Source organism: Amphiprion ocellaris, chromosome 4 (genome assembly GCF_022539595.1).
Source record: "Amphiprion ocellaris isolate individual 3 ecotype Okinawa chromosome 4, ASM2253959v1, whole genome shotgun sequence".
Classification (NCBI taxonomy): domain Eukaryota; kingdom Metazoa; phylum Chordata; class Actinopteri; family Pomacentridae; genus Amphiprion; species Amphiprion ocellaris.
In genome coordinates, this window is record NC_072769.1 from 25,466,988 (window position 1) to 25,481,037 (window position 14,050).

The following is a 14,050-nucleotide window of genomic DNA, read 5'->3' on the forward strand; positions in this document are numbered from 1 at the left end:
CTTTGTCTGTTCCAATCCAGCTTCAGCACCAGAGACGGCAGGCGGGACGAGTCAACGGAGGCCGGGTGGACGAAGGCATGCAGCTGAGTACAATCCAGAAAACAACAGAGGAGGAGTGCAGCAGCCCAGTGCCAGAACACACAGAATAGCATCGTATGTCTCTTAGAAAACATCATAGTATAGCTTTTGGAATGAAAAAATGCCATCATATACATTGTATATTGTACAAATAACAAGTCAAAAGAAAGAGACATACATTGTAGAGTTGTAGTAATTGTGGGCTGACTGATTTACTGATTATCAGTATTTTATTTTTTACTGATTTATGGTAATAAATCAACTTAAAAATGGTGCTACTTTGGCTCTGAACCTTAATCTACCTGTGGTCGCTCTGTCTTCTGGAGTGATTTGATTGGTTATACGTCACGAATAAAACTCCTTTAACTTAACATCTGTAAACAAAACAAAAACGTATCAACAAAGTTTTCTGTTAAAGTTTGTGTTCTTGTAAGTTTAACTCCAAGATTTTAAATATTTTCATTTACTGCAAATGAATATCGACTCCAAATGTCTCACTAATAATCATTATCAGCCTTAAAAACCCACAAAACACCCCTCTATACTCGACCACACTTTGTACAGTCCGGTCCCCCCTTCTATAAATCTGCTTGGAATCGACCACTTCCTGTTTGTCAAAGTGGCCTTCTACCTGGACAGGTTTTGTTGGAGCTCATGCAACAAACATTTTGGGTAACTGCACTTTAATATGGATGGATGACACTGAATTAGAGTCTGTTTTAATGAGACTGAGTTAAGATGTGTAGCTCTGTCATTAAATAGGAAATTATTTCTCAGAATTCACAGAGAAAAGTCTGAAATGTTTGCTAGGTTTGCGTCCCACATGTTCTTTGGCTCAGCTAAAGCTAACTCTCTCCAACTTCTGGATCTCTTGAGTTGCTTGTTGTTAAAATATCTTGCTGTAGGTGCTGAAGTTCAGAAAGTCTGAGATGTTTGTTCAAAATAAGCTCATTCTCAAGTCTTGTCTAAACTGTCCTCTTTTGTTTGAACTTTCCCTAAACTTAGGAGTTAATGACAGAGCAGCACATCCAGACTCAGTCTCATTTATGTAGAGATTAAACTTCAGTGTCATTCATTGATGTTAAAGTGCAGTTTTTCAAATGTTTGTTGCACATGCTCCCGACCAAACCAGTCCAGGTGGAAGACGATGTGAAGAGAAAGCTCCAGAGGATGAATATCACACATTTACATTTTTAAATAAATGTCCTTTAATTAGACATTGTCAGAGAAAAATTGGATTTCCCTTTAATGATGTTCAAGTCTTTAAGTGTTTTGTTGATGTTGGTTTCTAAATGTTTTCTGACACTCGGCCCCAAAGATTAAAACCTTTTCCGGCTCACAAGCTGCAACAATTCACACATTATCAACTATCTTTCTGATTAAACTAAGATAAAAAGTGAAAAACTGCCTGATTCCTGCATCATGAATGTAAATCTTTTTGGTTTTTATGACAGTAAACTGAATATATTTGGGTTTGACATTTTATAAACCAAAACAAGAAATGAATTACTGGAGAAAACAATCAACAGATTAATGGACAAAGAAAATGTGTTTTCCAACATATATGGCTGAATTACTCCAACATTACAAGATACATACAATTTGAATTCAATTTTATTTATGTAACGCCAATTACAGGTCAAATTGTCTCAAGACGCTTTATTTTTATATTTTTTTGTCATATTTAAAATATGACAAAGTAAGAAATTTCAACCTCTTGACTAATCCAATTTATTATTTGGTTTTTGAGACACTGACAATTAAAATAACTTTCTCCATTAAAACTAATAAACATGAGGTCAAATAGAAGGAACAGTTTTAAATACTTCAGTCCCACGACGACAAGAATAAAGTTTGTCAACAAAAACTAAATCTGCTGGTGGATTCCATGAAAGTCCTAATAAATGATAATAAAGTGTGATACTAAAGGTTTGTGGTGCTAAAAATCTCCAAGTAAAGATATCAAGTTGAACGTCTGGATGGAGGTTGATAAAAGTTGACCTCCCTTCATTTCTCTGGAGCGACTCCATGGATTTTATGGATGGTGGTTAAAGACCTGCTCTTCTAGTCATCTTCCTTCTAGTCACTGTAAAAAGTCACTCCATCCTGGACGTCTTCAGCACCTCTTCATGACAACTTGTTCTGCCTCTGATCTCGTGGAAACTCTAGAAACTCGGGAAAACCCATGGAGACTCGAAGAACTCGTCAGGCGGGGGAAGGTGTGGTGGGTGGTGGCGGGAGGTGGGGGAGGAGAGGGGGGAGGCCGCCACCCACCTCCCCACCTACTCTCCGCCCTGACTCCACCCAGACTCCGCCTTGGCTCCACCCATGTGGTGACTTCAGAAACTACGATGCCAAAGGGACGACGAAATTATTTCTTTTCATCTGATCTGTAGCTCAGTGAGTTAAGGATTTGCCTATGGAGCTGCAGGTCGCTGGTTCAAGACCAGTCCCTTCTTAAATTTTCTCAAAATTCTGACAAAGACAAACAAAGAAAAGGGCCAGTGGCGGGTCTTGAACCTGCGACCTTCCACTCTGTAGTCTCTCTTCTTATCCCCCTGAGCTATCCGCTCAGATACTAAATCTTCTGGTTTTTGTGCATTTATCATCTATTTTTTGTCATTTTCGAGTTTTTTTTTTTTTTTTTTTAACTCGAGTCTCGACTCGACTGTTTTTCTCGGTGGGTTGGACTTCAGCCTTTGTGCTGGAGGGTTGAACCCTCAGTTCCAAGACTTTCCAAAGCCTCGAGACCCTCCGAGTCCTCAGGACCTGAGCTTTCACACAGTCTGAGGGCTGAAATTTTCGAAGTCCCACAGTAGATCTCTGTTAGATTGAACTTTCAGACAGTCCAAGGACTGATATCTTCTAAGTTCTTGAGTAGTTCTCTGTTAGTTTGAACCTTCAGACAGTCTGAGGACTGAAATCTTAAAAGTTTCTCAGTACTTCTCTGTTAGTTTGAACTTTATGGTTAACAGAAGCCTTAAAACTTGTGACCATGAGTCTTGATTTCACATTTAGACCATCCGAGTTCTTCTCAGACCTTCACCTGTGGATTTTTACAAATCCTGAACAAACTTTGATTCTCTTCACTGAACAGTAAAGTTTGTGGAGATCAGAAGGTAACATTAGTTTGATCAGTGCCTTCAACTACTAGTAGACTTTATCTGGAAAGCAGTTTTCTGAAATGAGTTCTTAGTAAATCTGTCCACAATCAAAACAAGAACATAGAAAGAGGAAATGTTTGAAGAAATAACTCGATGTTTTCATTTCAGACTAGAAAATGCTTTAAAACTTTTATCTGTTTTTGCTCTTTTTCATCGTTTTATTGTCTCTTCTGTTTAATTTGATCTTCTAAAGTTTAACTGGTGTCTTTTCAAATGTTTTGTCTTTAGTTTGATTCTTCTTAAACGTTTAGTTTTGCTCTTTTCTCACTTTTTATTCTTTTCTAATGTCTGATTTGATTTAGAAATGTTTTGTCTTTTTTTAATTGTTGTTTCAAATGTTTTATCGGCATGTTTGAATTTATTTTTCTTTCCCAATATTAAATTTTTTGCTTAAATCTTTGTCAAATGTTTTACCACCTTTTAATGTTTAATTTTCTTTTTAAATGCTTCATTGTATTTTCTGTTTAATTCCTATTTGAAGTTTTATTGTGTTTAAGATTTAATTTTCTAATGAAACATTGAATTTTTTTATTAATTGTTTTGTCTTTTTAAAGGTTTAATAATCTGATTAAATCTTTTGTATTTTTTTAAAATGTTTAATATAATTCTTGTTTAAAAAGTATAATTTTTTAAATGTGTGATTATCTGAAGTATTTTCTCTGTAATTTTTAATAATGTTATTTTAAAAATTTTGTTTAATTTCATACTTACGTTTTGTATTTTTTTGTATTTGTGTTTGATTATCTAATTCAATATTTTGTCTGTTTAATATCATCTAATTGTATTTAATGTTTCATTTTATTAAACAGACAAAATATTGAATTAGATAATCAAACACAAATACAAAAAAAACACAAAACATGTAAGTATGAAATTAAACAAATTTTTTAAAGTAACATTATTAAAAATTACAGAGAAAATACTTCAGATAATCACACATTTAAAAAAATAATACTTTTTAAACAAGTATGATATTAAACATTTAAAAAATAATACTTTTTAAACAAGAATTATATTAAACATATAAAAATACTTTTTTAAACTTTTTTTAAAAGTTTTATTGTAATAATTTTTTCCCCCTTTGATTTAATTGCTTTTTGTTATGTAGTTTATTTCTTTAATCTTCTTTTTCTGTCAAGATTTTAACCCCAACCTAAAAAATGAAATAAACCCTTAAATCACAAAGAAAACACTTCTGTTGTCACAATCATGAGTTAGTCAATTATTCAGTTTATCAATTCAACTTTATTTGTTTAGCACCTTTCACACAGATGACAAAACTAAACAAGCAAATAGAAAAAGCTATGCTAAAACTATGATTAAAACTCAAAAACATTTTTAAAAAATGATTTAACATGGTAATAAAATATGTTGTGTTCAGGGGATGGAGGGAGTTTATTGAAGTCTTCTTGGGCTCACATGGTAAATCATTTAAAATATAAACTTGATATTCAGTCTAAGGAAACTGGAAACTGCAGAATGACAGAAGAACCAACAATATCTCCTTTTTTCTCCTTTAATGAGTCGATTCTTCTTGTGCTTTCAGACCAAAGAACTACAGACTCTTCACAACCTGCTCAAACTCTTGGTACAGTACCTCACCACACGGGTCAAGAAGGTTTCCTTCTCTTTCTACTCTGAAGCTCACCTTCTCCTGCTCAAACTGCTGACAAATGTTTCTGCTGCTCTAAAGTCTGGTCTCCAGAACTTCCTAAAAACTCTCAAAGGCTCTTCTGCTGCAGGTTGCTTTGTAGAACTGTTGCAGAAAACCTCACTAAACCACATGGAGGAGCCTCAAGATAGTCATCCAAATGAAACCATACAAAAACCAAACTAACACAACCCAAACGCTCAAGTCTCCTGCAGCCTACCAGAGAACCTCTGAGAACAGAGAGTCAGGACAGGAACTCTTACCTTCTGGACAACCAACGTTGGTTCACAAACAAGAATACAGAATGTGTCTGACCAAAAACCTCTGAAGACTCTCTACAGCCAAGACAAAGACACAACTCAGCTGCATCAAATCCACTAATCACTGCACACATTAACACCATGTGCTAACTGTGGCTAAAGAACCACATTTACCAAGACAACTATCCAGTACAAAGCCCTAAAACACACCAAGAAACACATTAAAGACAATTTTACTGCTGGAAGCTGCAAGCCAACGCCTAAAGAACAAACTAAAGCAATGGAGCTAAACCCGGTTCACTGGTGAAGAGAAGCAGAGGAAATGTTTGTCTGCTGCTAAATAAAGCAGGAAGACACTGAGCTGCTCAGGTGTTCCTGATAATACCTAGCAGCCACTGGGACAGCCAATAGGAACACAGCTTACTGGAAGTCCAGAGGGCTGGGTTAGTGAAGGAAATTTAGATTAAAGTTGAGGCAGAAAGTTAACAAAGAAAGCTGAAAACCACCTTCTGATACCTGAAATCTCTGAGTTTTCACACAAAGAACGCCTGAACATGTCAAACTGGTTTCATAGTAGAACCATCATTGTAAAAACGTCATAGTATGGTGTGTTGCTCAAAAAACATTACGACCCGGCTGTCTAGGGTCACTGAGGAGCAACACAAAAACAGGACAAATGCTGGTTTCCAGGGGGTTAGGCGGCTATTTATTTGAAAGAGGAAGTTTACAACAACACAACATGTGAGCAGAAAAATCACAAAGTCTGTCTTTAGTTCAGCTGAAAATACTAGTTTTTGTCTTTTTTATTGACCAAACTTTTCAGGAAGTAGATGAAGAATAATTAAAGCTCTCATGTAGAAGTAAAGTTATTTTGGATCCTTGTGGAGAGTTTAATCTTAGAGTTTGTGAAGCTGTTGAGTTTTTAGAGTCACATGGATTGTTTTGACATTTAATAACCGAGTCCTGAAATAAAATTACAGTTGTGGATTTCTGTCATTTCGTCTGGACTAAACAAATAACAGCAGCATAAATCTCAAATATCATTATGAGGAGTCTGGATTGAGGTTTCTCACTTGATAATGATCAAAACATGAAATTTAGGTTGGTTTAAAGGAATATTCCACCTTAAATCTTTGAATTTTGACCTAAAAGGTTGGTTTCAGGAAGTATTCCACCTACAAGGTCCTCAAACATCCACCTTAAAGGAACATTCCACCAAAAGTCCTTGGACATGCACTTAAAATGTTGGTTTATAGAGTATTCCATCCAAAATCCTCAGAGACCTGAGGGGCTGGTTAAAAGGAATATTCCACCTAAAACCTCAAATATAGACCCGAAAGAGTGGTTTAGAAAAGATCCTTCAATGTAGACCAAAAAGTTAGTATGGAGGAATATTCCACCTGAAATGTAGACCTGAGAAATTGGTTCGGAACAATATACCATCCTAAACATCCTTAAATGTAGACTAAAAGACGGTTTGGAAGAAAATTCCACCTAAAATCCTAAAATGTAGACCTAAAAGGTGAGTTTAATGGTATATTCCACCTAAAATTCACTACTGTAGACCTTGGAGGTTGGTCTGATGGTATATTCCACCCAACATCCTTGAACATAAACTTAAAAAGTTGGCTCAAAGGAATATTCCACCCAAAATCCTTCAATGTAGACCAAAAAATCTTGGTGTAAAGGAGTATTCCACCTTAAATGTAGAGCTAAAGGATGGTTTGGAGTAATATTCTACTCTAAAATCTTCCAGTGTAGACCTAAAAGGTTTATCTGATGGTATATTCTACCCAACATCCTGGAACATTTACCTAAAAGGTTGGTTTAATGGTATATTCCCAGAAGAACCCTTGAACATTGGGCTTAATGGTATATTCCACCCAAAATACTTGTACATATACCAAGAAGTCAGTGTAAAGGAAATGTAGACCTAAAAGGATTGTTTAAAGGAATATTTAAATGATTATTTTCATTATTTAATAATCTGTTATCAGTCAGAACCCTGGCAAACTTATTTTCATCAGTTTTTTTTAGTGGAAGTCACAAATAAAGGAGCTCTTGGTTTTTCCCGGCGTTACTGAGTGAAAAGCTGCTGTTTCAACACAGACATGTTCACATGCATCCACAAACCTCTGAGCACTCAAACACCCACAGACAGGAGGCCGGCTGGACCGAGGCTCGGCGACGTCCTCAGACCCACGAGTCGGGGAGTCGCTGAACTTGTTGGTCCGGTTTGAAGGCCTCTGTGTGGTCCAGTAGTAGTCCACGTAGTCGGTGTTGGCTTTGAACCGCAGCGACTGGCCGCCATCAGGTGGACCGGCTCGTCCTCGTAGGGCTCCTCCTGTAGCCTTGAGGGAACCACAGGAACATTCAGTAGCTGTTGGAGTTCTTCCTGTCAGGCTCGTGGTAGAACGGCTCTGAAGAATCTTTTACTTGTCTTATCTGGAACAATCTAACAGCCTAAACTGTTAACAGCGGTGTAAAGAAGCAAACACACAGGCATAGATTAGGACTCAAACTAGATTTATTTTAGAAAACAAATCAGCTTAGAGGCATTTGTTCACACATGTGGCTGAATAGGAGGCCGTCCAATCAGATTCGAGGTCTTCACTCTGTAGGTTGGTTGTTCGGTGAGACTCTTGGACCTCCATCAGCTGATGTGGATGTTTGATGGTCTTCTTCTCTAGTGCCAGATGACTCATCCATGAATTCAGCAGCTACAGACCGAAATGAAGCTCATGCTGCCGTTATTGAATTCCTGTTCCAGATCAAATGTTCAGAGCTCACCTTGAATGCAGCCGTCTGCTGTCTGATAGTTTTTCTCATTGTAGTCTTCAATAAAGTCTTTTTCCTCATGTCAGGATGTGGTGAGACTCTTTCTCAGTCTCTGCAGACGTCCCTCATTGTGCATCTCCAGAGAAGAAACAGAAAAACTGGTCACTGCTTCAGCATCACAAACGCTCTGCAGCATTGAGAGTGTTTTAGGAATTAATTCATTGTGTTGTGAACTTTGAAGGAGCAGAAATTTTACAGCTGCCAAAGATATGAGCTCCAATTCTGGATGTTTTAGGAAATGAAGTTCATCAAATGAACACTTGATTTTTGCTGATAACGCTCATTAAATTACTGAAGAAATCCAACATAAAAACCTGTAAACTCTCAGGCAGCTTTTGTTAAAGTTTGTCTATAATTCTATCATCATGTTCTGGAACCAGGACTCTACAGAAGTTCCTTCAAACAGATACTTGTGTGTTTCTATTTAAGGCCTCAGGTTTGAACATACAGCAGAGGATTAGAAAGGAGTGATTTTAACATTTAAATCAGTCCAGTAAATGTTTGGCGTGAAAATTATTAAAATTTTGATTTAGATAGATTTGTGTCAAAGAATATTGTAGAGTCTCACTTAAATATCTCCAAATGAGTTCAGTGTATTTACATTTTATAGAATATTTGATTTCTTAATTTCAATACTGTAGGGTCTGACCCTAAATATTATAATAATGATGTCAATTTAAATAATATTTTAGTATAGAGTCATAAACTTTAATCAGCTAAACTTACATAATAAATATCACTGCACAATCTTAACCTGAACATTCATATTATTGAGGTAAATTTACATAAATCATGATATTCTAGAGTCTTAACTGGAATATTTCTAACATTAATATTTTTGTATTGTGCTGATAAACAACAATAACCCGACTTTCAGATAATATTTATTCACTGTGTATTGGGTAGTACAGAAGTATTAGTACAGATTATTTTTTCTTGTTTTATGTGTGATAATTGGCAGTAAACATTTTAAGAAGTGGAAATTGACAGGGTTGTAATAGTGCTGTTCTTGCACAATATTTGTCACTTAATTGCCCTCAGGATGCTGTCGTTGAGCTACCAGTTTTACAGAACAGGCAGATGTTGCTGCTCATGATGTTGTAATTCACATAAACAATGAAACAAGTCCATCATAATTTTAATGTTAACAGTCCAAAGTGAAAAGGTCATATACAGCTTTGCTATTGGGTTAAAGAGCCAAAAAAAAAAAAAAAACATGAAAAAAACTTTGTAAAAGTGAGAGGTCGGTAGCAGCTTTCATTTTTTCTTACCCCCCCCCCACCCCCCCCCAAATATCTGTTGTACCCCCCCCACAAAAATTAATCTGGATCCGCCCCTGTCTGACATGAAAGCTGGGATTGTTCTGCAGTTACTGTCCTCAACGAGCAGCAGGTGGCGCTGTGAGCTCCTCCCCTTCCCAAAGCACAGGAGGTCAGTCTAGTGACCTGCAGCATCCCACTGTCTGATTAGAGGAGACCCACATCACTCCATGTCCAGACGGCAGATGAATCAAAGTCTCTGCAGATACCATCCTGCTTACAGAGCAGGATGGAAATGAAAATGTTTCTTCACTGTCACACTAAAATAAATCACTGCATTTAGCCTCTAGTTCAGAAACATATTTTGGGTATTTTAAACTCACTTTTTGTCTCTCCCACAATGTTGATTACAATTACATGCAAACGGGAAATTATGCAAATTAGACGATGACATCATTTAGCGACTTCTAGCGACTTTTAGGACAGCCAATAGCTACTTTCCTTACTGAGGAGTTGGCAACACTGGTCAAAACATAAACGATGCAGCAACAACATAGACTGGCAATGATATCATAAACCTAATGTTATGATCAATTAGACAAGAAGACCAAGTAGGCTACTGTATAGTGTATCATCAATGCTCCATATGTTTCCTGAGCCTGTTTTTGTTTTTGTGGAAGAGATTAAAAGAATCCAATGTTTGATAAAGAACTGTGTCTTTCATAACAAATCACAGCACATTTATAACACTAGAGAGTGAGGTGTGAAATAAGTAAAGATGTATAGAATATAAGAGAGACAGGACATCAACATTTTGTACAAACTTGAATGCTTTACTGGTCTTTTTTTTTCTTAAAATACACCCTAGTCAAAAACAGAACAGGTTGTATTTTGCACATAACAGGATAAGAACAGTTTTCAATCCTCCTGTTAGCCAGTATCATAGTGATAGGTACAAAATAATGTTATTTAAACTTATTTAAAGTGTAAACAACTTCTGTAAACAACTGAATTATTTTTCAACACCTTTGAAACATCAGCTAAGGCTCACATTCTTGTTTCTACTGGGGTTGCTACAAACAACTGTAATAATAATATAAAACATGCTTAATCAATTGGCTTTTGGTATTTGAAGTGGAGCTGTACGACTGCTCATAAAGTAGTTGTTTCTTTTGGCACTAACTGGAGTAATACAGTGTGCATCAGGCACAGATGCACTTTAGGCGTAGGCATATGGGAGTTTTATGGTTAGTGTCAAAGGAAACAACAGTTTTCCCACCAGGTGAAGCACTGAAAATATTCCTAATACAGTGTACAGATAACCTGGTGTATTCTTTTGAGGTGGGACTTGTTTTAGGTGACTAAAATATGTTTGTTGCTGTGTTGCTGTCCCCATGCCCAGCAATGCATTGCTCTGCTTCTGTCCCAGCACTCCTCTGCTTCTACAAACCCGGAGAGTGCTGAGTGCTGTCTACTACAGGTAATACACTGACTAAGCAAACGTATCTCCTACAGCCCCACTGAACTATCCCTTTAAGCTTACCATTTGACTGGGAAAGAACAAATCGACCACTTTAAAAGCAGATGAATTAAAATGCTGCACATACAAAAGGAACAACGGGCTACATAACAAAAACATCCAGTCTAGCAAGGAGCTGTCACATCCTTCATGTTATTGTTTGTATTATTACCTACACCACATCCCATATCCGCATTAAGCTTGTGAGAATGCTGTTAAATTCGCTGTGGAAATCTGGATAGCTGTAGTAACCAATGGCAGCTTTAGTACACATCCACATGTGTGGGATTGTGGTCTGCGGAGAAAATCTGTGGTTTCTATGAACTCAATTAGTATAGCCTTATCCAACAGATCAGATCCTGTACAAAACCGCAGGAAAAGCTGAAGCTTGTTGCTATCAATTTCCCCAATGTACCTTTTCAGGTAACGACAAACTGTTGACTGGGCTGCTGTCATCTCCTCTGGAAAGTTTAGAAGCTCCTTCACTGTGATTCACTGTTTCTGTTCATTGTTAGTGAGATCTACCACTGAGGGCTGGCTTGATGCGTGATCACCTCAACTCCTGAGGGCTGCTGTCCTGTTTTCTTTTTGGTGCACAGATAAAGTCGCAGAATTTTGACCTTGCTTTGATTATACAACTGGTCTACTGTATTGGACATATCAACATGTATCTGTGAGCTCTCAATATGAGTTGAAGTGTGAAAGACTTCTGCTTTTTTTTGAAAGGCCTTTGGGGAAAAAAGATTTTCAGCCATAAGTTTGATATTTGCCACTGTTTCGTCTTTGTCAATCGAGAGATGCCTCGTCCCTCCACCACTTACAGACTTCACCTGTTTGAACCTCTCCTCCTCCTCATCAAAATCCATCCAGCCAACCTCAATTCATCTCACCTTCCATTTGGCATTTGTATTTCCTGCCCACTTAGATGTTCTCTTTTTTGGTGGCATCCCCTCAGCTCAAGACAGTCTTTGTCGTCGCCTTGAGAGTATGGATTCTTTCCTGGATTGTGAGTTTTGTGACAGTGATGCTTGTCGGCAGAAAGCCACAGTGGAGACTCTATCTCCAACTTTGGGGATGTACTTTGCCAGGTCACTGTCTGTCATTAACGGAATGACAGTTTCATCAATCTGAAAAAATAAAAGACACCCCAAGTCAATAAATAAATGAATTGATACGTACAAATGCATAAAATAGAATGCCAATGGATATCTAAAGGAAGTTAAGAATATAGCTGTATTGATGGTATAAGGGTGGAGTTATTCACATCATTAGTTTTTCATTTTATGCAGCCTACTTTTGATAACATTTACTTTTGGTGCAAATACGATGCAAATATTTTTCCAACTTAAGATGATCAAGAATTATTTAAAATTATTCTGTAAACACAGTTGATGTATTTGATTACATTAAAAATTAAAACATATAACATTTTAAGATTGTGCATCTGGATTTGTGCATTGAGCCTATCTGTTCTGGTGTGATCATGTTCTACGCAAACTTTCAGTAAATATTAATCTTCTGTTTGGAAAAAAACACACACACACACACACACACACACACACACACACACACACACACACACACACACACACACACACACACACACACACACAAGGCAAGCAAAGACGGCAGGTGCAGTGACTTACATTCTCATCTTCAAGTTTCGCTCCATCAAAAATTCTCACAGCCGAGTATCCATAGTTGACCTCTAAACCACAGGAAAGCAAAATTAATTAACAAGTAGCCTTACCAAGCAGTAGATTTTCCAGATTCTGGATCTATAATTCCAAATCACATATTGCCCCATGTCCCTGCTATTATGTTGCAAAAAGCAACACTGTTTCTGCAAATACAGTGTAAATTAATATATTTATTTTACCACTCGGTGCACTCTCAATGCCTCCTGTTTATTTCTGGTGACAGCTGCACATTGTAGAGCTGATTTAAACATTATACTCAAGCTCTGACACTGTCCTGTGAAATCACTTTAGCCTTTGTCAAATCGAAGTGGAATATGTTAGGGAAAATGTTAACATAATGGTTTAATTGGTTTCTGTGATTTTACTGAAGGACAAATGTCCAGAGGACACTACAGACACATTCATGTAGTTCAATCAGAGCAACAACAACCTGCAAAGTAATACAAATTAGATTGTTATCACTGAGGCTACAGGTTCCCTTGGGAACGTATAGTGAGCGCTACCGTAACTGCACGGTTTCGTCCGGTAGAATCATTAAACGCTGCGGTTCTTATCGCCTCTGTATTCCCTCAGCTGAGAGTCTGACACACGTGATGCTACTTTCAAAGGCAATGATCAGTGAAAAAGGCACTTTTTAAGATGATTTCAAGCTGAAGCTCTGAACAGAATGTGGTCCGGACCAGGTTAGGTCTGCAGCATAAGTTAGCACGGTGATCCAGCCAGGTTAAAACAGACACGCCTTCCTAACACAGAAAACTCTGGTTTTATGCTCAACATACCTCGCTTAGTAGTAGCCTACACCTCTCAGCTGTTCTTGAAAAGTGTCCTGATATGTGTGCAGGGCTGCAGCTCCTACAGACACCAATGAGTTTACGGCTACATATTAGCACAACAAAACAACGTGTCGTAACAGGATGAGGATAAAAGTTTGTAAATGGAGTGACACGTCAGCAGATAGCTACCCGTTGCAACAAAGTATCAAACACAGGCCTAAATAAATAACTGCCTAAATGCGGGATAACAACATATTGACTAAAACAGCTAAGAAAAGATACTCACTTTAGCAACATCACGCAGGGTGCGGGACCCCGTACACAGATTATTGCAGGTTGTAGAGACGGTGCGCTCGATTTGCTTACCCAGCTGTCCAGGAATGATATTAATAGTATTAGGTACCATTTCGTGCGCACATTATACCTACTTCGTGGCCACAAATCAGTATTTCGTGCGCACGTGTACCTAATTCGTGGCCACGAATTAGTATTTCGTGCGCACGTTATAGCTATATTGTGGCCACGATTTATTATTTTTTTTTACCATGTCACCAGAGGGGCTCCGTAGTAACCAGCAGGTTGTAGAGAATGTAATGATACGCTCAATGAAAGAAACAAAATGCCCACACAATGCTCCTGCTGACACCAAAAGTGTTGAGCTTCCTCAGTAGATACTGCTGCTGCTGGCATTTTCTGAGGATCTCCTCAGTGTTGGAGCAAATTTGATTGTGTTATAAAAAAAAAAAAAAAAAAAAAAAGTGCCCAGATATTTGTGTTCATCCACTATCTCTACCAACGTCCCATGGAT

General features: G+C 37.5%; 3 long non-coding RNA genes across 3 annotated transcripts; 1 reads left to right on the forward strand and 2 right to left on the reverse strand.

Moving 5' to 3' along the window:
• Window positions 1-12: 12 nt before the first annotated feature.
• Window positions 13-4,865, forward strand: LOC129348685 (uncharacterized). The gene is made up of 2 exons (XR_008601320.1): window positions 13-153; window positions 4,789-4,865. It is a non-coding gene; the product is annotated as an uncharacterized LOC129348685 (long non-coding RNA).
• A 2,797-nt stretch (window positions 4,866-7,662) lies between these two features.
• Window positions 7,663-9,258, reverse strand: LOC129348684 (uncharacterized). The gene is made up of 2 exons (XR_008601319.1): window positions 7,944-9,258; window positions 7,663-7,839 (listed from the first exon to the last, which is right to left on the reverse strand). It is a non-coding gene; the product is annotated as an uncharacterized LOC129348684 (long non-coding RNA).
• Window positions 9,259-9,663: 405 nt separating this feature from the next.
• Window positions 9,664-13,520, reverse strand: LOC118469799 (uncharacterized). The gene is made up of 3 exons (XR_004846766.2): window positions 13,249-13,520; window positions 12,416-12,477; window positions 9,664-11,896 (listed from the first exon to the last, which is right to left on the reverse strand). It is a non-coding gene; the product is annotated as an uncharacterized LOC118469799 (long non-coding RNA).
• Window positions 13,521-14,050: the final 530 nt, after the last annotated feature.